Source organism: Rutidosis leptorrhynchoides, chromosome 7, assembly GCF_046630445.1.
Source record: "Rutidosis leptorrhynchoides isolate AG116_Rl617_1_P2 chromosome 7, CSIRO_AGI_Rlap_v1, whole genome shotgun sequence".
NCBI lineage: Eukaryota > Viridiplantae > Streptophyta > Magnoliopsida > Asterales > Asteraceae > Rutidosis > Rutidosis leptorrhynchoides.
In genome coordinates, this window is record NC_092339.1 from 96,648,789 (window position 1) to 96,669,393 (window position 20,605).

General features: G+C 33.3%; 1 non-coding gene across 1 annotated transcript; it reads left to right on the top strand.

Annotated features, from left to right (window-relative positions):
• The first annotated feature begins 13,012 nt into the window (after positions 1-13,012).
• LOC139860856 (small nucleolar RNA R71) lies at positions 13,013-13,119 on the top strand. Its single transcript, XR_011763475.1, has one exon. It is a non-coding gene; the product is annotated as a small nucleolar RNA R71 (small nucleolar RNA).
• Positions 13,120-20,605: the final 7,486 nt, after the last annotated feature.

The window sequence follows — 20,605 nt, forward strand, 5'->3', positions numbered from 1 at the left end:
CGAGGTAACAATAATTTCGGTGTTAACACCTAGTTTTATCATTCATAAATATGTATAAACATGATTTTGAGTTCATTTAGTTAAAAATTTTGAAAAATTTTACTAGAAATGGGTAGTCAGTATATAAGACTAGGGCTGTTCTTTATTATCAAAGAGCACTAGATTCTAATACAACTACTGCGTTACTAGTAAAGTTTAATGGTGGCTATTAAACCAAGTGTATAAGTCAAAAAATATTAAAACCGAAAGAATTTAATCCCTTTCCACACTTAAGATCTTGCAATGCCCTCATTTGCAAGAAATCAGTAACAATTTAAATTATTGAGGGTGATTAGCGTAGAAAAATGATTAAATTTTACCAAAGTTTCCAAACATATTGTTGTTTGTGTTGAATGATAAATGGTGCACATCATTTGTTCATTCCTGCAGTTGTTATATCACATTTATTTTGCATCTTATTGTCAAAATTAGTTGCTTTTGCTAAACTTAATGCCAGTCTTTGAAAATGCGCTGTTTTACCCTGTTGTGTACATGAGATAAAATACATACAATACAAATTTAAACATGCATAGTAATTTGAAATGGGACTTAATATCCCACTTTCAAATTACAAAAATGAAATATTAGTACAAAATAATAAAAATATTAAACATTACATTAAAGTATCAAAATGTTATATGTTTAAACATAACTAGATAAAAAATAATAAAAGATAAGACATCACCAATGGAACACTATTGATTTGGATAGGGGTTCCAGTTTATATCATTGCTCGGGTTCCATAGTTGATGATAGGTGTTTTGGTAGGCTTGGTTTGGGTCGTACAGGTCAAAGGTTGGTCGCATGTTGGGCTGATATGGTGGATAGTAAGCAGGTCGAGTCGGAATGTAGTTATTTGGTACCTGATATGATAGCTGGCTCATGATTTGGTGCTGATGAACTTGCCAGCTATCGTGTTGGCGTTGCTTGGATCACTCATACTCATTCGCGGCTTGCCACTCCTCATAGTGACGATGCCTAGCCTCGTTATTCATTTCCACCTCATCTACACGCTGGAAAACGTCAGTAAAACTATCCCTAATGACATCCCTGATGTCATCTGCTTCCTCCATTTCCTCTTCCGAACCCCTCTCTACCTGTGGATGGGTGCCATGATATGGTATTGGCATATTATGTCTCCGTTTTAGTACATTTGCACCCTGATAAACCTGCAAGCCTATGCTCTTGGCTTGTTCCTTAACTACCATCATTGGACCCCTGTGTTCCCTATCTACACCTAAGTACTCTCCAATGAGAGTAACAAAAATACCTCCTCCTATTATTCCCCCGTCCTGTATACCTTCCACAACTTTGGACAAATAATACCCAACACAGTAGGGAATATTAACAAAGCCTCTAGTTTCTCGAATGCACTTAAGGTAAAATAAATCGTTTAGAGTCATTTTTTCCTTGTTTTCACCTCTTTGTGTAATCGAGTTAGCTAAAACTCTATGTATTATACGAAGCTCGGCTCTATTAATATCTAAATATGAGTGTCTTCCTCCCCGTGTAAAAACATTAAAATTTGACATACGCCACCATACGGCGTTAGCGTCAAAATTTCTATCTACCCTCTCACCATGATAAATTAAAGCTATACATTCAGGTGATAATAATTCAGTGGGGGTGTAAATCTGTAAAGCTCTAGCCATGTCTATCATAGACATCATGTACATCCTACCTCCAAGTAAAAATCTAAGAAAACTCTTATCGTCTAACCTATCTACATCCTTATTTGAAGCTATAGTACTCAGTAGCTCAACACACCACTCCTTATATACAAGCCTATGAGTGGTAAATAAACATTCCCAATCAGTAAAAGAAGAGCTGCCATACCTTTGGATTAGATGATGCCTATCTGAGTTAGCTAGGTGGACCCTTACCAAAGGCTCACAATCTATTACCCTTGGTACCTCTACATTTTTGGTCCAAAGTTTAAATTTGTTACTTTGGTACGTCGGGTAATCTCTCCAACTTCTATCAAACCTTAGATTGGGGTGTAACTCCTCTTCATGAATTCTCGAGTGTTCTATTACATGGTGAACGGGAAATACTACGTAGGCGGTAAAAAAATTGTGGCTTCGGCTCATAGTATGGCACGTGTTGATTATAATGTTGTTGTTGTTCAGGTTGTAGTTCCGGTTGCGGTTCTTGATCAGGTTCTTGTTCAGGTCGTCTAGACGATGATGCACCGTCTGTATCTGTATTTCTCTGCAAAACACATTAAACACAAAATTTGTGCATCCAAATATGCATTAGTGTTAGCAAAATAACAAATTAAAACAATTATAATAACATGTTTAATCCATATTAAACTTATACTCATTTTTATATTTTTATCAATTTTACAATTTTTCAAATAAGCATATATGAAAAGGTATACAAAGTTCATAAGCATTCAACTCAAATAACATGTTAAAATAACCATTACTAGCAATTAAACAAGTTTCAAATGGCATTTATATCAAAATAATCAAGTTCATGAATTTTAGACTTAAAAAGTCCACTTTGATGCTCAAAAATCATGTTTTGGATCAAAGTTTGGATCTTTTTGCTACCTAAACATGTTACACTACTTAATTTAGCAATAATTCATAACAAAAATCGGTCATAACCTATTTATATCAAAAAGCCCCAAATTGCTCAAGAACACAAACCCTATATTTCTAAAAAATTTGAATTTTAAGGTTCAAATCATGACAAATAACATCAATCTAGGTTATAAAAGCATAATATACTAACAATTTAACTCTAATTAAGCTAGAAATCATCAAAATCAAATTAGGTAAAAATTTGCTCAAGAACACTATAAATCCGAATTAAAGAGTGTTTTAGGGGTGGAATTGTTACCTTTTTACTCCCAAATCCGAAGAAATGCATGCTTATAGCTGATTGTAGCACGAAACTTTGTTGAATTTGGTGAAAAATTGAAGATTTGAGGTGATTATGTGTGTGTATGCTCGAGTTTATGTGTGTGTTTTGTGAAGACAGAGAGCAAGCTCGCTGCCTTTTTGATTCTGTCCAGGTTTCTTAAGCCATGCGATTGCATGGATTTAATATGGAAACCCCATGCGATCGCATAGGGTCTGATATATATGTATATATATATATATATATATATATATATATATATATATATATATATATATATATATATATATATATATATTTATTTATTTATTTATTTTATAAAACCTTTAACTACTAAAACAATTAATTAATTAAATTTAAAATTTTGTTTTCCTTTAGAATGAGGTCATTTTGGTACGTTCACCTAGTTTGTCCCTTTACAAAATTTTAAAATTTTCTATTTCAAAGCGATTGTTTTAAAAGCAAAGATTTTTAAGTTTTTTTTAATATTTTTGGCATACTTTAAGTCAATAAGATTAAAAATAATAATAACAAAATTTGTCGTTCCGCCCTCGAGTAAAGCAATTTCGGTTCAATGACCTAGTCTTCAACTTACGATGAATTATAGAAATCAATTTTTTAACTTAATGAAATATAGTACATTTTTTTATTTTTAAATTCACACCAAACTTAAATTTAAAATGCATATTAATAAAATTTCATATAAATATTATTAATTTATACATTAGTTAGAAACTTACATTTAAAAATAATATAGTTATATATTAATTTTAGATAATAAGGTAAAAATAAAAATCTTTTTGGTCTTTTATCCCACTTTAATCAATCAAATATTTACAAAAATATACGTCCCTCTTTTGGGTAAAGTAATTTCGGCTATATTACCTAATTTTACTCTTGACGAATTTCTGAAATATTTTAGATTGATGGATTAAAGATATTTATACCTTATGAATAAACGGTAAATTTCGCAGTATTGTAATAAAGTTTTGTATGATATCAATAATTTCGGTTTATTATACCTAATTTTATTGAATATCAATTTAATACTTTATAGCGAACGATTCAGCGTTTATTATCAAAAGGTTAAAAGCAATAAATAAAAATAAAATAAAAACTGTACATACTTACCTATGAGATAGAATTCTCAGAGACCTGCTTTAGTCGACTCATAGGAGAGTCGTTCGATTTGGTTTTCCATAGCTACATAGGCGTAACCATGATTTTTCAATAACTTTTCTTCTAAACATATGAACGGTCCTTCTCTGCATAGAGTAACGAATTCAGAATTGGAATGTGTTTGATTGTTCAAACATTTCCCTTCGTGTGACCATTTTCCGCATTTATGACATCTTTCAAGGTGTCGTGCTCTTCTTTTTGTTGCGGATTTTGATTTTCCTTTACTAAAATGTATCTTATTATGATTCTTCCTGAGTTCTTTCCTCACTTCGTCCATTTTGCCTCTTATGAATGATACCAGTTCACTCGGGAAGGTGTTATTATTAAGTTTAGTAATCATAGCGTGTAGTAGTAGACCATGGTTCAGATCAAAGGAATTCTTCATCTCGTAAAACCTAAAAACACAAAAATTCAGAATGGAGGAAGAAAACTAGTTCTTTAGGGTCTGCTAGGGAAAGGCCATTCGGATTCCATTTTTGAGAACTACACGAAAACAGAAAATCTAACTCTAGACAAAATTATATTATCCTTAAAAGATTTGATTCTCCCCACACTTAGTTAGCTGTGGTATCGAAATTGTGATTAACTTCATTATTAACGTCAATTGGACCATCAACAACTTTCATATCTTTGACTTTTGCTTCAAGCCATTTGTTGATTTCCTCTGTAATATTCACAAATTCAATTAACATCGCCTATTCTTTAGGCAAAAAATTAGATACTAATCGGTTACATAACTTAAAGTTCCCCTTAATCCTAGCATCTTGAATCCGTTTATAAATGTGACGACCCGGAAATTTCCGACCAAATTTAAACTTTAATCTTTATATTATTCAGACACGATAAGCAAAGTTTGTTAAGTTAAATCTCAAGAATTTTAAACTGTGTTCATACATTCATTATAACCTCGACCAAATTCCGACGATTCACGAACCGTTATATACAAATAGATATGTATATGTATATATATATATATATATTATAACTTGAGAATATTAATAAAGTATTAAACGTATAATACTTTACACGAACGTATTTGTTTCAATATGATTTTCGACGAAAAAAAATATATTAAATGATTGAATTATCAGAAACACTGAATTATGATTACAAGTCTCTGTTGAGAGGTCCACTATGATTTGAGAAAATCTATTCCTCTTAACGATATTCAGAATAATTTGTAAAGCTATTTATAAATAAAAACAAAAAGTGTCATTTACGAAAGTTAGACAAAAGTTAGTGGAGAATGGTTTCCATAATATTCAATTAATCTATTTTCAAACGTACAAAGACGTTTTCAGTTTAAAAAGAACTTTACTATTAAAACGTATATAACTTTTATAAATATCTAGAATCACTTTTGACAACTCATTACTTAACCAGTATAATAAATATAACGATATTTATATTTTATTTCATTAAATATATATAACGATTTAAATTAATATTATATATATTTATACGCGTATTATACATACATAGTTTTTTATACTTTTACTATACTTTAACTTTACCTTTACTTTACTTTTACTTTACTTTAACTTTAATAATTCATACTTTAATAATTCACTTTAATAATTCATACTTTAATAATTCACTTTAATAATTCATACTTTAATAATTCACTTTAATAATTAATACTTTAATAATTCATACTTTAATAATTCACTTTAATAATTCATACTTTAATAATTCACTTTTATAATTCAAAAATCTATTATAAATAGAATTCAATAGGTTTCATTATTTCATAGAAACTTGAAAATATATTTCTCTAAACTCTCTCAATTGATATATATATATATATATATATATATATATATATATATATATATATATATATATATATATATATATATATATATATATATATATATATATATATATATATATATATATTTGCTCTGTATTATTTCAAGATATTATTAGTATACATAAAATATTACGACGGAGTGTTGTCCGAGTGATTTCAAAATAGTTTTTTTGAATGAGTCGAAGCTAAGGAAATTATGGGTTATAGCTATGGAGGTGATGGGTATGGTTCATGGGTATGCTCGTGAGGTCAATCTAGTGTTTATCATCTCCGTTGCGTCTACGTACTTTCCTGCAATATTGAATCTCAATATTGATACGTTCGTGAATCCGAGGCCAACCTTGCACTTATTAAATGACGTTATATGTATTTTTACTACGAAATACAGTATTGTGAGTTCATTTGCTCCCTTTTACTCATTACATTTTTGGGCTGAGAATACATGCACTGTTTTAATAACTGTTTTACAATATTTATATGTGTGAGTTCATTTGCTCCCTTTTTACTCATTACATTTTTGGACTGTGAAATCATGCATAGTTTTAATAACTGTTTTACAATATTTATATGTGTGAGTTTCATTTGCTCCCTTTTATATATATTTTTGGGACTGAGAATACATGCGCTGTTTTTATAAATGTTTTAGGAAATAGGCACAAGTACTAAAACTAATTCTACGTGGGTTTAAACCAGAAATATACCCTTAGCTTGGTAACATTAAACTACTTGTCTATGTACGGTAGGCGCGAATCCTAAAGATAGATCTATTGGGCCTGACAAACCCCATCCTGACTATGGGATGCTTTAGTACTTCGAGGTTATTTTAAACACATCTGATCTGGTGTACTTCAGAGGGTAAAACATGAACGTTAAGGCTTGTTACCGGGTGCCTACAACTTATAGAATACTTTTATACACTTGCGAGTGTACATATATTTATAAACGGAAATCTTGTGGTCTATTAATATATTGAAATGATTGTTATGATAAACCTGTGAACTCACCAACCTTTTGGTTGACACTTTAAAGCATGTTTATTCTCAGGTATTAAAGAAATCTTCCGCTGTGCATTAGCTCATTTTAAGGATATTACTTGGAGTCATTCATGGCATATTTTGAAAGACGTTGCATTCGAGTCATTGAGTTCATCAAGATTATTATTAAGCCAATTATAGTTGGATGTATTATGAAATGGTGTGCATGCAGTCAACTTTCGTTGTAAAGAAAGTTTGTCTTTTAAAAACGAATGCAATGTTTGTAAAATGTATCACATAGAGGTCAAATACCTCACGATGTAATCAACTATTGTGAATCGTTTATAATGTATATGAACGGGTCCTTTCAGTTGGTATCAGAGCTAGTTTAATTCCGTTTATTAGCGGGTTAATCGTAGAGGGGGTTCTCACAATGTTACCTGTAACGAAGCATTGGCTCTTACTCCTCGCGGTCCCTATTAGGGTTGGCTGTACTGCCGAGAGGCGGGCCATAAAATCAGTGTCTGAGGTACGCTCAGTGGTCACCAGGCGGTTAGCTGGGAAGGCACTGAGTGGGATGCGTCCCCACTGTTGTTTCAATAAAGTTTCTTCGTTGAACTGTTAAAAACGGGTTCATCTAATTTCGTATCAACAACGGGGTTCTTTGTTATCGGGTCATCATTAGGTGTTACTTCATTTTCCCCACACTTTGGCATTTTTATTGGTTCAACAGTTTTGGTTGGTGGAGATTTAAACTTTCGGTTCACAAAGGTGATCGATTTGTCACCATCCCTAAGTGTCATTCTACCTTCTCTTACATCAAAGAACGCCTCGGTGGTTGCTAAAAATGAGCGACCTAAAATCAGAGGAATATCAAGGTCTTCCTCCATATTGATAACTATGAAATCTGCAACAAAGGTCAAACTTCCCACTTTAACAAGTAAATTATTGGCTATTTCAACCGGGTGTTTAATGGTTAGGTAAAATGATTGAACACCTATGCTTGTTAGTCTTAATTTACCCATACCTAATCTTTTGTATAAGGAAAGAGGCATAACATTCGCACTTGCTCCTAAATCTGCGAGCCCATTATACATAGCACCATCATTAAGCAAGCAAGAAATGATAAATTCACCTGGGTCTCCCACTTTAGTAAGTGAAGTTGGTTTGTTAACCTTTTCCGGGTGCTCTTTTCTTGGTTCGACCACTTCTACTTGAACTTCTTGTTCATATTTTTCTTCGTTTCTTGGAATGGGAGGTTTATATAGAAATTCTTCTTCATCACTCCAAATTGAAACCTCTCCATCTTCTAATTTTGGCTTTTCATATGTCGTTGAAAACATATTTATGTTTTCATTCTTAGGGTTTTCTTTAGTGGTGAAATTATGATTAACTTCATTGTCAACTTCCATCAGATCATGTATGTAATGTTTAACTCTGTGACCATTAACTTTAAATTCAATCCCATTTGAATTTATTAACTCTATTGTTCCGTATGGGAAAACTCTTTTGACTATGAATAGTCCATACCATCTTGATTTCAATTTTCCAGGAAATAGCTTGAATCGTGAATTGAAAAGAAGAACTCTGTCTCCTTCCTTAAATTTTTTTGAATTTCTGATTCTTTTATCATGCCATTTGTTCGTTCTTTCCTTATAGATTAACGAATTTTCATATGCATCATTTCTTAATTCTTTTAATTCGTTTAGTTGACTTAACCTTAAACGTTCGGCTTCATGTAAATCAAGATTACATGTCTTCAAAGCCCAAAATGCTTTGTGCTCAATTTCTACTGGAAGGTGACATGCTTTTTCGTAAACGAGTTTAAAAGGTGTGGTGCCAATTGGAGTTTTGTAGGCTGTTCGAAAAGCCCAGAGTGCATCCTCCAATTTCATGGACCATTCCTTCAGATTTGATCCTACAGTTTTCTCTAGAATACGTTTTAATGCTCGGTTGGTATTTTCAACTTGTCCACTTGTTTGTGGATGATAAGCGGTTGAGATTTTATGAGTTACTCCATATCTTTTGAGAACTTTCTCAAGTTGATTATTACATAAATAAGTACCCAGATCACTTATTAAAGCTTTCGGTGTTCCGAACCTTGCAAAAAGACATTTTAAGAAGTTGATTACAACTCGTGCATCGTTAGTTAGGAGAGCTTTAGATACATAATCAATGGTAACGAGAATGTAGAGATTATTATCAGATTTTGGAAATGGACCCATAAAGTCAATACCCCAAACGTCAAATATTTCACATACTTGAATGACATTTTGTGGCATTTCATCACGTTGACTTATTTTTCCGGCCCTTTAACATGCATCACAGGATTTACAAAGAAGGTGTGCATCTTTGAAAATTGTAGGCCAATAGAATCCAGCGTCGTAGACTTTTCTTGTTGTGAGTTGAGGCCCATAATACCCTCATGTTGGTCCTGTGTGACAATGGTTTAAGATTGACTAGCTTCATCTCCGAATACACATCGGCGTATTATTCCATCGGGACAACTTTTAAACAGATGTGGATCCTCCCAAAAATAGTGTTTTATATCACTAAAGAATTTCTTTCATTTTTGGTACGACAACCCTTTTTCAAGGAATCCACATACTAAGTAGTTTGCATAGTATGCAAACCATGAAATTTCATTATAATCGATCTTCAATAGATATTCATCAGGAAAGTTATCTTGTATAGCCGATTCATTTAGAACTTCTAATTCGGGATTTTCAAGACGAGAAAGATGATCAGCTGCGAGATTTTCTGCTCCCTTTTTGTCTCGGATTTCAATATCGAACTCTTGTAAGAGTAAGATCCAACGGATTAATCGTGGTTTGGCATCTTGTTTTGAAAATAGGTATCTAAGAGCAGAATGATCAGTATAGACCATCGTTTTAGCTAGAATGAGATATGAACGAAATTTGTCAAAAGCAAAGACAATAGCAAGGAGTTCTATTTCAGTAGTTATGTAATTCGTTTGTGCTCTTTGTAATGTCTTACTAGCGTAATAGATAGGTTGAAATTGTTTTTCAATTCTTTGTCCTAAAACGGCTCCCATTGCAAAATCATTTGCATCGCACATGAGTTTAAATGGTAGATTTCAAATTGGAGTTATCATGATCGGCGCATTAGTGAGTTTTTCTTTAAGAATATTAAAAGATTTGATGCATTCATCTGAAAAGATGAATGGAGCATCCTTTTCAAGGAGTTTATTCATAGGAGTGGCAATTTTAGAAAAATCTTTTATGAAACGTCGGTAAAAACCAGCATGCCCTAGAAAACTCCTAACTCCTCTAACATTGGTAGGATGTGAAAGTTTAGCAATTACATCTACTTTAGCTCTATCCACTTCAATTCCTTCCTTTGAAATTTTATGACCAAGAACGATGCCTTCTTTAATCATGAAATGACATTTCTCCCAATTAAGAACTAGATTTGATTGTTCGTATCTAATAAGCATTCGTTCAAGATTAACTAGACATGTTTCAAAAGTATCACCGAAGACTGAAAAATCATCCATGAAAACTTCCATGCATTTTTCTATGATGTCGTGAAAAATTGCCATCATGCACCTTTGAAAGGTTGCAGGGGCGTTGCAAAGTCCAAATGGCATACGTTTGTAAGCAAAAGTACCATAAGGGTACGTGAACGTGGTTTTTTCCTGGTCCTCGAGTGCGATTGGAATTTGAAAGTATCCAGAGAAACCGTCAAGAAAACAATAGTAACTATTTCCGGCTAATCTTTCTAACATTTGATCAATGAAAGGTAAGGGAAAGTGATCTTTTTTGGTGGCGTCATTTAATTTTCTATAATCAATACAAACACGCCATCCTGTTACAGTCCTAGTAGGAATAAGCTCATTTTTTTCATTTGTGATGACAGTGATGCCACCCTTCTTAGGTACGCATTGAACTGGGCTTACCCATGGACTATCAGATATTGGATAAATTAAACATGCATCAAGCAGTTTAATAATTTCTTTCTTAACAACATCTTGCATATTAGGATTTAGTCTTCGTTAGCGTTACACATATGTTTTATGACCTTCGTCCATAAGGATTTGTTTGTGCAATACGAAGGACTTATACCTTTAATGTCATGAATCTTCCATGCAATAGCTGGTTTATGAGCTTTTAGCATAGATATGAGTTGAGATTTTTCATTTTCCGTAAGAGAAGACTAGATTATTACAGGTAATTCAGATTCACCATGTAAATAAGCGTATTCCAAATGGTTCGGAAGTGGCTTTATCTCTAGTATCGGTGGTTCTTCTATCGATGATTTGTATTGATATCTGTCTTCCTCTTTCAGTACTTGAAGTTCTTCTGTTGTGGGTTCGTATTCATTAGCCATGAGTGTGGCTAATATTTCAGCTTCATTAATTGGTTCAGTTCCTTCTCCTAAAGAACATTCTCCCGTTCCTTGTAATTCTGGAAATTCTTGTAATAGTTCTTCTTGTGAATCTATGGTTTGAACATAATAACATGTATCATCTGCAGATTACGGTTGTTGCATGGCTCTATCAACAGAAAAGGTAACACTCTCGTCCTCTATACTTAGGGTCAGTTTCTTACCGAATACGTCTATTATTGCTTTAGCTGTGTTTAAGAATGGTCTTCCTAATATAAGAGGAACTCGAGAATCTTCTTCCATGTCCAGAATAACAAAGTCTACTGGAAATACTAAAGTACCAACTTTAACTAGCATGTTCTCCATTATCCCTCTAGGATATTTTATTGATCGATCGGCTAGTTGTATGCTTATTCGTGTTGGTTTCAATTCTCCAAGGTCTAGTTTAGCGTATAATGAATATGGCATTAAATTTATACTAGCACCTAAGTCTGCCAATGCTTCTATTGAACTAAGACTACCCAGAAAACATGGAATTGTGAAACTTTCTGGATCTGATAATTTTTCTGGTATCTTATTCAACAGTACTGCTAAACAATTATCATTCATTGTAACAGCCGAGAGTTCTTCCATTTTTCTTCTATTTGTGATTAGATCTTTCAGGAATTTAGCATATCTTGGCATTCCTGAAATCACATCAATGAAAGGAAGATTGACATTTATTTGTTTAAACATATCCAAGAATTTGGATTGCTCGGCTTCAAGTCTTTCTTTTCTCATTTTACTCGGGTAAGGAAGTGGTGGTTGGTATGGTTTAATATAAGGCTTTACCTTAACTGTGTTATCTTCATTAACCTTTTTAACTACCGGCTCAGTTTCTTTCTCTTACTCAGGCTGTGGTGCCTGTGTAGTAGGAATAGAGTCATCAAAAATTACAAGCATTTCAGGTGGTTTAAGTGTAATACCACTTCTTGTGGTAATGGCTTTAGCTGTTTCATTTCGGGGGTTAGCATTTTTATCGCTCGGTACACTCCCCGGTTTTCTTCCTCCAATTAACCTCGCTAGATTACTTACTTCTTGTTCCAGATTTTGGATTGAAGCTTGTTGATTTCTAAATGCTTGAGCATTTTGTTCATTAGTTTGTTTCTGAGATGTAAATAACTAGTTTTGAGATTCTATCAACTTTGCCATTATATCATCCAAATTTGTCTTTTTCTCATCGGTTTGTGGTGGTTTATTTGGAAAAATAGGTCTTTATTGGTTGTAAGTATTATTAGATACTTGTTGATTGCTAGGACCTTGTTGGTTGTTGTATGGAACATTTCGGTTATAATTCTGATTTTGATTGTAGTTTTGTCTTGGCGGTTGATAATTATTCTGATAATTATTTCTCGACCTTTGGTTCATGTATGAAATATTCTCTCTTTGTTCCATTGTTTGTTCAACACTGAGACAATCTTTTGTCAAATGTGATCCTCCACACTGCTCACAACTAATTCGTATTGCGTGAATATCTTTCGTCATCTTTTCCATTCGTCTGTCAAAAGCATCTATCTTTGCGAAAATGGAATCAAAGTCATGGCTAGAATCGGCTCTAGCCACTTTAGATGATCGAAAGATATCTTTTACCTGGTGCCACTCATGTGAGTGGGATGTTGTGTTATCAATAATTTTGTGAGCTTCAGTTGCGGTTTTCTTCATAATGGATCCACCAGCTGCTGTGTCGATGTCTTTTCGTGTAGCAACATCGCATCCTTGGTAGAATATTTGCACTATTTGATAAGTATCTAAACCGTGTTGAGGACATCCTCTTAACAACTTTCTGAATCTTGTCCATGCCTCATATAATGTTTCATTTGGCTTTTGTGCGAACGTAACAATTTCTCCTTGAAGTCTCATGGCTTTAGATGCCGGAAAGAATCTTTTAAGAAATTTCTCAACTAAAACATCCCATGTATCAATCGCTCCTTTAGGTAACGATTCTAACCAATCTTTGGCTTCTCCATTTAAAGTCCAGGAAAACAACACGAGATAGATCTGTTCATCCTCAACTTCTTGATTTTAAATAGAGTACAGATCCTATTAAAGATTCGAAGATGTTCGTTTGGATCTTCTTTTGGTGTACCAACAAATTGGCATTGATTAGTTACCATGTGTAGGATTTGTCCCTTAATTTCATAATCTGGCGCATTAATGTCTGGTTGAGTAATTGCATGACCTTGGCCAGTGCGTGTAGCTCTCATTCGGTCTTCCATACTTAGAGGTTCCTGATTTTCCATGATTGAATTTGTTGAATCTGAATCACTAGAGGATTCTGATTAATGGTTTCTTCCTCGAAAATCGCTGGATGAGTAATTTGTGGTTCGGGAAGAATAATTAGTGGTTTAGGATCTCTGAATTGTCCTTGAATATCCTCCGGGTTCTCAATTGTGAGGTCGGGTTCAAAAAATGGATTATCGAAAATTTGAATTGGAGTACTTGGTCGACTAGATGATTCTAAAGAAAAATCAACGGTGACAATATTGGCTAGATGTCTTGATCGAGTTACAGGTGGTGAACGTATGAAAGGTGGTGAACGTTTTGCTCGGTGCATTCACTGAATATCCTATTAGTTATAAAGATAAAAATTATATAAGTTATCAAATTAATAGACTTTTCTGATTTTGCCCACGTTTCGAATAGCCAATAGATGCAGCAAGTAGCCAGGACCCTTTAAATCGGAAGCCCACAACTCGCCACAAACAAATTCAACTATTACTACGAACCAGAAAATTTGGATGTCTATTAATTTAATCGCTTTTTATCATTTTTCGTCGAAATTTAAGGAAAATATTGAAAATTCTATGTCCTAAAAACTAGAGGGTAAAAATGAAAAAGAAAAAGCGCGTCGAAAAATAAGAGGTCGAAAAACAAACGTCAAAAAATAATAATAAGAAAGTAAAGCGTCGAAACTTAAAAGTCTAAAAACTAAATATTAAAAATTGCGTCAAAAGGTATTAAAGCTTAAAGAAATTCTATATCTAAAACGGCAATAACTTAAAATTACTAAAATTTATAAACTGCGTCGTAAAATTCTAAAGCGCCTAAATTTTAATCTAAAGAAAAAGCACTTAAGGAATTTTACGGCAAAGCCTAAAAATCTAGAAATATAAATTAACTACGGCAAAGACTAAGTTTAAAACTAATTACGAACGATAAATATACAAATGTTTAAAATATACAATTTATAAAAAGAGACAAAAAATGATAAAATTACTTATTTTTATAAAAATATTATTTTTATATTATTATTTTATAAAAGTATTAATTTATAAATTAATAAAACTAATAACACTTAAAATTACTAAATATAAATTAAAACAAAACTTAAATGCTAATTAATTAAATTAAACCCTAGTTAGGTTAATAATAATAATAATAATTAATTTAAACCCTAATCCGTACGTACTAGGTGAAATGTCCCGTTCTTATTGATTAAAAACGTTCCATATTAATTGATTTCGTTGCGAGGTTTTGACCTCTATATGAGACGTTTTTCAAAGACTGCATTCATTTTTAAAACAAACCATAACCTTTATTTCATAAATAAAGGTTTAAAAAGCTTTACGTAGATTATCAAATAATGATAATCTAAAATATCATGTTTACACACGACCATTACATAATGGTTTACAATACAAATATGTTACATCGAAATCAGTTTCTTGAATGCAGTTTTTACACAATATCATACAAACATGGACTCCAAATCTTGTCCTTATTTTAGTATGCAACAGCGGAAGCTCTTAATATTCACCTGAGAATAAACATGCTTTAAACGTCAACAAAAATGTTGGTGAGTTATAGGTTTAACCTATATATATCAAATCGTAACAATAGACCACAAGATTTCATATTTCAATACACATCCCATACATAGAGATAAAAATCATTCATATGGTGAACACCTGGTAACCGACATTAACAAGATGCATATATAAGAATATCCCCATCATTCCGGGACACCCTTCGGATATGATATAAATTTCGAAGTACTAAAGCATCCGGTACTTTGGATGGGGTTTGTTAGGCCCAATAGATCTATCTTTAGGATTCGCGTCAATTAGGGTGTCTGTTCCCTAATTCTTAGATTACCAGACTTAATAAAAAGGGGCATATTCGATTTCGATAATTCAACCATAGAATGTAGTTTCACGTACTTGTGTCTATTTTGTAAATCATTTATAAAACCTGCATGTATTCTCATCCCAAAAATATTAGATTTTAAAAGTGGGACTATAACTCACTTTCACAGATTTTTACTTCGTCGGGAAGTAAGACTTGGCCACTGGTTGATTCACGAACCTATAACAATATATACATATATATCAAAGTATGTTCAAAATATATTTACAACACTTTTAATATATTTTGATGTTTTAAGTTTATTAAGTCAGCTGTCCTCGTTAGTAACCTACAACTAGTTGTCCACAGTTAGATGTACAGAAATAAATCGATAAATATTATCTTGAATCAATCCACGACCCAGTGTATACGTATCTCAGTATTGATCACAACTCAAACTATATATATTTTGGAATCAACCTCAACCCTGTATAGCTAACTCCAACATTCAAATATAGAGTGTCTATGGTTGTTCCGAAATATATATAGATGTGTCGACATGATAGGTCGAAACATTGTATACGTGTCTATGGTATCTCAAGATTACATAATATACAATACAAGTTGATTAAGTTATGGTTGGAATAGATTTGTTACCAATTTTCATGTAGCTAAAATGAGAAAAATTATCCAATCTTGTTTTACCCATAACTTCTTCATTTTAAATCCGTTTTGAGTGAATCAAATTGCTATGGTTTCATATTGAACTCTATTTTATGAATCTAAACAGAAAAGTATAGGTTTATAGTCGGAAAAATAAGTTACAAGTCGTTTTTGTAAAGGTAGTCATTTCAGTCGAAAGAACGACGTCTAGATGACCATTTTAGAAAACATACTTCCACTTTGAGTTTAATCATAATTTTTGGATATAGTTTCATGTTCATAATAAAAATCATTTTCTCAGAATAACAACTTTAAAATCAAAGTTTATCATAGTTTTTAATTAACTAACCCAAAACAGCCCGCGGTGTTACTACGACGGCGTAAATCCGGTTTTACGGTGTTTTTCGTGTTTCCAGGTTTTAAATCATTAAGTTAGCATATCATATAGATATAGAACATGTGTTTAGTTGATTTTAAAAGTCAAGTTAGAAGGATTAACTTTTGTTTGCGAACAAGTTTAGAATTAACTAAACTATGTTCTAGTGATTACAAGTTTAAACCTTCGAATAAGATAGCTTTATATGTATGAATCGAATGATGTTATGAACATCATTACTACCTTAAGTTCCTTGGATAAACCTACTGGAAAAGAGAAAAATGGATCTAGCTTCAATGGATCCTTGGATGGCTCAAAGTTCTTGAAGCAGAATCATGACACGAAAACAAGTTCAAGTAAGATCATCACTTGAAATAAGATTGTTATAGTTATAGAAATTGAACCAAAGTTTGAATATGATTATTACCTTGTATTAGAATGATAACCTACTGTAAGAAACAAAGATTTCTTGAGGTTGGATGATCACCTTACAAGATTGGAAGTGAGCTAGCAAACTTGAAAGTATTCTTGATTTTATGAAACTAGAACTTTTGGAATTTATGAAGAACACTTAGAACTTGAAGATAGAACTTGAGAGAGATCAATTAGATGAAGAAAATTGAAGAATGAAAGTGTTTGTAGGTGTTTTTGGTCGTTGGTGTATGGATTAGATATAAAGGATATGTAATTTTGTTTTCATGTAAATAAGTCATGAATGATTACTCATATTTTTGTAATTTTATGAGATATTTCATGCTAGTTGCCAAATGATGGTTCCCACATGTGTTAGGTGACTCACATGGGCTGCTAAGAGCTGATAATTGGAGTGTATATACCAATAGTACATACATCTAAAAGCTGTGTATTGTACGAGTACGAATACGGGTGCATACGAGTAGAATTGTTGATGAAACTGAACGAGGATGTAATTGTAAGCATTTTTGTTAAGTAGAAGTATTTTGATAAGTGTATTGAAGTCTTTCAAAAGTGTATAAATACATATTAAAACACTACATGTATATACATTTTAACTGAGTCGTTAAGTCATCGTTAGTCGTTACATGTAAGTGTTGTTTTGAAACCTTTAGGTTAACGATCTTGTTAAATGTTGTTAACCCAATGTTTATAATATCAAATGAGATTTTAAATTATTATATTATCATGATATTATCATGTATGAATATCTCTTAATATGATATATATACATTAAATGTCTTTACAACGATAATCGTTACATATATGTCTCGTTTAAAAATCATTAAGTTAGTAGTCTTGTTTTTACATATGTAGTTCATTGTTAATATACTTAATGATATGTTTACTTATCATAGTATCATGTTAACTATATATATATCCATATATATGTCATCATATAGTTTTTACAAGTTTTAACGTTCGTGAATCACCGGTCAACTTGGGTGGTCAATTGTCTATATGAAACATATTTCAATTAATCAAGTCTTAACAAGTTTGATTGCTTAACATGTTGGAAACATTTAATCATGTAAATATCAATCTCAATTAATATATATAAACATGGAAAAGTTCGGGTCACTACAGTACCTACCCGTTAAATAAATTTCGTCCCGAAATTTTAAGCTGTTGAAGGTGTTGACGAATCTTCTGGAAATAGATGCGGGTATTTATTCTTCATCTGATCTTCACGCTCCCAGGTGAACTCGGGTCCTCTACGAGCATTCCATCGAACCTTAACAATTGGTATCTTGTTTTGCTTAAGTCTTTTAACCTCACGATCCATTATTTCGACGGGTTCTTCGATGAATTGAAGTTTTTCGTTGATTTGGATTTCATCTAACGGAATAGTGAGATCTTCTTTAGCAAAACATTTCTTTAAATTCGAGACGTGGAAAGTGTTATGTACAGCAGCGAGTTGTTGAGGTAACTCTAGTCGGTAAGCTACTGGTCCGATACGATCAATAATCTTGAATGGTCCAATATACCTTGGATTTAATTTCCCTCGTTTACCAAATCGAACAACGCCTTTCCAAGGTGCAACTTTAAGCATGACCATCTCTCCAATTTCAAATTCTATATCTTTTCTTTTAATGTCAGCGTAGCTCTTTTGTCGACTTTGGGCGGTTTTCAACCGTTGTTGAATTTGGATGATCTTCTCGGTAGTTTCTTGTATAATCTCTGGACCCGTAATCTGTCTATCCCCCACTTCACTCCAACAAATCGGAGACCTGCACTTTCTACCATAAAGTGCTTCAAACGGCGCCATCTCAATGCTTGAATGGTAGCTGTTGTTGTAGGAAAATTCTGCTAACGGTAGATGTCGATCCCAACTGTTTCCGAAATCAATAACACATGCTCGTAGCATGTCTTCAAGCGTTTGTATCGTCCTTTCGCTCTGCCCATCAGTTTGTGGATGATAGGCAGTACTCATGTCTAGACGAGTTCCTAATGCTTGCTGTAATGTCTGCCAGAATCTTGAAATAAATCTGCCATCCCTATCAGAGATAATAGAAATTGGTATTCCATGTCTGGAGATGACTTCCTTCAAATACAGTCGTGCTAACTTCTCCATCTTGTCATCTTCTCTTATTGGCAAGAAGTGTGTTGATTTGGTGAGACGGTCAACTATTACCCAAATAGTATCAAAACCACTTGCAGTCCTTGGCAATTTAGTGATGAAATCCATGGTAATGTTTTCCCATTTCCATTCCGGGATTTCGGGTTGTTGAAGTAGACCTGATGGTTTCTGATGCTCAGCTTTGACCTTAGAACACGTCAAACATTCTCCTACGTATTTAGCAACATCGGCTTTCATACCCGGCCACCAAAAATGTTTCTTGAGATCCTTGTACATCTTCCCCGTTCCAGGATGTATTGAGTATCTGGTTTTATGAGCTTCTCTAAGTACCATTTCTCTCATATCTCCAAATTTTGGTACCCAAATCCTTTCAGCCCTATACCGGGTTCCGTCTTCCCGAATATTAAGATGCTTCTCCGATCCTTTGGGTATTTCATCATTTAAATTTCCCTCTTTTAAAACTCCTTGTTGCGCCTCCTTTATTTGAGTAGTAATGTTATTATGAATCATTATATTCATAGATTTTACTCGAATGGGTTCTCTGTCCTTCCTGCTCAAGGCATCGGCTACCACATTTGCCTTCCCCGGGTGGTAACGAATCTCAAAGTCGTAATCATTCAATAATTCAATCCACCTACGCTGCCTCATATTCAGTTGTTTCTGATTAAATATGTGTTGAAGACTTTTGTGGTCGGTATATATAATACTTTTGACCCCATATAAGTAGTGCCTCCAAGTCTTTAATGCAAAAACAACCGCGCCTAATTCCAAATCATGCGTCGTATAATTTTGTTCGTGAATCTTCAATTGTCTAGACGCATAAGCAATCACCTTCGTTCGTTGCATTAATACACAACCGAGACCTTGCTTTGATGCATCACAATAAATCACAAAATCATCATTCCCTTCAGGCAATGACAATATAGGTGCCGTAGTTAGCTTTTTCTTCAATAACTGAAACGCTTTCTCTTGTTCATCATTCCATTCAAATTTCTTCCCTTTATGCGTTAATGCAGTCAAGGGTTTTGCTATTCTGGAAAAGTCTTGGATGAACCTTCTGTAGTAACCAGCTAGTCCTAAAAACTGGCGTATGTGTTTCGGAGTTTTCGGGGTTTCCCACTTTTCAACAGTTTCTATCTTTGCCGGATCCACCTTAATACCTTCTTTGTTCACTATGTGACCGAGGAATTGAACTTCTTCCAACCAAAATGCACACTTTGAAAACTTAGCGTACAATTCTTCCTTCCTCAATACTTCTAACACCTTTCTCAAATGTTCACCGTGTTCTTGGTCATTCTTTGAGTAAATAAGTATGTCATCAATGAAAACAATGACAAACTTGTCAAGGTATGGTCCACACACTCGGTTCATAAGGTCCATGAACACAGCTGGTGCATTAGTTAAACCAAACGGCATGACCATAAACTCGTAATGACCGTAACGTGTTCTGAAAGCAGTCTTTGGAATATCATCTTCTTTCACCCGCATTTGATGATACCCGGAACGTAAGTCAATCTTTGAATAAACAGACGAGCCTTGTAGTTGATCAAATAAGTCATCGATTCTCGGTAGTGGGTAGCGGTTCTTGATGGTAAGTTTGTTCAACTCTCGGTAGTCGATACACAACCTGAATGTACCATCTTTCTTCTTGACAAACAAAACAGGAGCTCCCCACGGTGATGTGC